This window comes from Prosopis cineraria, unplaced genomic scaffold (assembly GCF_029017545.1).
Source record: "Prosopis cineraria cultivar Desert tree isolate PC_DT_omini unplaced genomic scaffold, ASM2901754v1 PC9, whole genome shotgun sequence".
In the NCBI taxonomy this organism is placed as follows: Eukaryota; Viridiplantae; Streptophyta; class Magnoliopsida; order Fabales; family Fabaceae; genus Prosopis; species Prosopis cineraria.
Window position 1 is genome coordinate 21,890,675 of NW_026555340.1, and position 3,335 is coordinate 21,894,009.

The window sequence follows — 3,335 nt, forward strand, 5'->3', positions numbered from 1 at the left end:
ATTATTCACATGTATTTTTAATAGCCATGTGATGTGTGTATTAATCAAATTTTGACTTGTTGAATGGACCAGATTTGGCCATTGAGAGATTATGAGAATTTTGGATGCTGAGTGGATCCGGCCCCTTAATTGAATAGACAATGCTGTTTACAATTCTTTGATAGAACGACAAACATAATTGTCTAGAAAAAAAAAATATAGGAATATTATTTGCGTTCATAGGTATTCCAAGTTAAAAATTTAAACATTCAAAACTTTTTTTCCCTCCTCAAACACCCCTCTCCTTTTTCTTTTATTTATATAACATTTGGATGGAAGGTTTGCAGTCTTTTTTCTTTTCACAAGAACATCATCATTTATTATTAATTATATATATTTTTTATTTTATCCTTATTTAATCTTGACGTAAAAGAATAAGAAACTTCGTTTAAAACGAACTTAAAATGAACAAAATAGGAAACTCATTCACTCTTTTTTTGACAAAATAATTTAATGAGTTTTAAGATTTTTTTAGTTGTTAAAAAATATTAAAAATGATTTATAAATAAAATCAGAAAAATATGTCTCATTTATTTATAGCCACATTTAGACAACATTAAACAAGATTTTCTCTAATAAAATGATATCTTTGTATAATAAGAAAAAAGAGCTTAAGCTCATGTTAAAAATCTGATCATTGAGTGATTCGAGGTTTAATCACTAATTCTTTAATGTGATGATGATGTATTCTCTCTTGTTTATATCATAGGTCACATTTTAAAATAATTATTTAATTTTTAATAATACAAGACACATGAAAGATTATTTATCATTATTTTTAAATTTTTCTTTCATCTTAAATTTAATTTTATGACTCATTGTAAATTATGTATTTTTTTTGTTTTCTATTTTTAATAGAGATAAAATTAAAAAATTATTTTAAGTAATATTTAATGAATTAATTATATTTTGTAATTCAATAGAGTAGTTGAAGCAGTAGTTAATTTTTTAAGTGTCGGTGAAATGACTGGAGCCAGTGGTTTCGAGTCTAACAGAATATATTAACCCCTCGTAACACACAGTAACAAACTGATTTTCATTTTCAAATCTCCTTTAAAAAAAATAAAATAAATAATAAATTTTGTCTAAAATATATAAATAATAACTTAATCTTTTAAAATATTATAATTTTTTTAAAATTTCTATCATTAATTAATTTATATAAATTATTAAATTATTTTTTAAAAAATTAAATAATTTATAATTTTTTTATATTCACAACTTTTTTTTAAATTTGCAATAATACAACAATAAATTATAATTTATATGTTAAATTTTTTATTTGTTGTTGTATTGTTATGAATATAAAAAAAAGTTGTAAATTATTTATTTTTAATAAAAATAATTTGATAATTTATATTAAATTTATTAATAATAAAAAATTTTTAAAGATTAAAAAAAATTTCATTTTGAGGAGTTAAATTAATGTTTATATGTTTTAAAATTTTTTTATTATTATTTTTATAAAATATGCGTACTCATTTAATAATCAAATCAAAATAAAAATTCGAGCAACTCAGTTAAACCAAGGAAGGCATGGGAAAGAAGTGAGGGAGAAGAGGGATGACACTTTTCGAATCCTTTATAAGCTCTTCCGTTACCGTCTTCGTTGCCCTTCAACCTCAGTGAAGAAGCCCCCCCCCCCCCCCCTCTCTCTCCCTCCCCCTCTCTCCCCCCCCCCCCGCCATTTTCTGTTGGATTACCTCCTGGTCCAAACTCTTATATGAACCACTGAATCATTGATTCTTCTATATGTTCAAATCCTCACTCTCTGACTCTTAGATTCTACCCTCAAGTTCTTCCAATCACAATCACTTCTTCGTAATCTCTCTACTCACAACTTTTTCTATGGTTGAATCCTGCTCTGTACGCTAAATTCTTATATCTAGAAAAAAGAAACCACCAAGAGTTCGTACTTTTTCAGGCGAGCAGAGAATCCGGAGGATTCGATTCGGCGCTGACATGGCGTCATCTGTAATCTCAAATCCTGTGACTAACTCCGATCGGTCACGCGACGCTTCCAAGAGGAGGAGGAAGAAGAAAGCTGCGGCTCAGCTTAAGCATCATCAAGAAGATCAGATTCAGAACCACGCCAGATGGAAATCCCAGTCTCAGCAACAAATCTACACCTCCAAGCTCCACCAAGCGCTGGCTCGACTCAAACTCGGCGGCTCTTCCACCGGCGGCTGCGGAGATGGAGGCGGCGATGCTCCTAGACGGGGGAAAGCGGTCCGCGAAGCCGCCGATAGGGTCCTCGCTGTTACTGCTAAAGGGAGGACTAGGTGGAGCAGGGCGATTCTCGCGAAGCGGCTCAAGCTGAAGTTCATGAACCACAAAGGAAGAGGGCGGTGACGGCGTCGAGGGTGGCTATCGGAAGTAGCCGGTCGAGGAAGCCGAGAGTGAGCGTTTTCCGGTTGAAGGGTAAGACCTTACCGGCTGTGCAGAGTAAGGCGAGGTTCCTCGGCCAGTTGGTCCCCGGTTGCCGGAAACAACCATTCCCGGTGATTCTAGAGGAAGCAATCGATTACATATCGGCGGTTCAGATGCAAATCCGAGCCATGACCGATCTCGCCGACCGACTCTCCGCCTCTTCTCCCTCCACCTCTGCACCACCTGGCTAATCCGTACTGTGATTCGAACTCAATGTTAATCCCCCCCCCCCGGTTTTTTTTCCTTTTTTGGTTTCCTCAATTTTCATGGTTCTCTTTCCTTCATCCAACATGTTACGTGTGTCTCTGGCGAGCAAAGATTTCTGAATCTGTGAAGTACATATATAAATATATCTTGCTCCCTTTTTCTCTGTTCAAGTCCCTTCAATCTCATACTTAGCTTGAAGACTTTAATTCACCAGATTTTCATTTCACTGTCTTCTGGTTATAGCTGAACTTGAAGCCAATCAATGTCTGTGACATTGAAAGGTTTCGCACTCCATTGAACAGAGTAATGTAGGGCTCATGTGAATCCATTTCCAGATCTGATATATTGAGGAATGGTTGCTAATTGCTATACAGGACATGAACCCATTAAAGATCTTCAATCATTCAAGCATTCATAGATTGCAACCTAGTTTAGGGTCTGAGAAGTGGTAAGTGCTGTCATGGCCTGCATCAAGAGATCTCAGTGCCGAGATGATGCCAAATGAGTCAAAACTAAGAACAGTGCGCTTCTGGTGTCCGTCAGATAGTTGTTTAAAATTTTGTACTCGAGAGTTTTCGAGACTTCCCTGGCCAAGGGGGAAAAACCAGAAGATTTTGAAACCCTTAAAATTACTCTTCGGAAAAAATATGAGAAGCGAG

General features: G+C 34.8%; 1 pseudogene; it reads left to right on the forward strand.

Annotated features, from left to right (window-relative positions):
• The first annotated feature begins 1,716 nt into the window (after nt 1-1,716).
• Nucleotides 1,717-2,846, forward strand: LOC129320567 (transcription factor bHLH148-like; annotated as a pseudogene).
• The last annotated feature ends 489 nt before the right edge of the window (nt 2,847-3,335 follow it).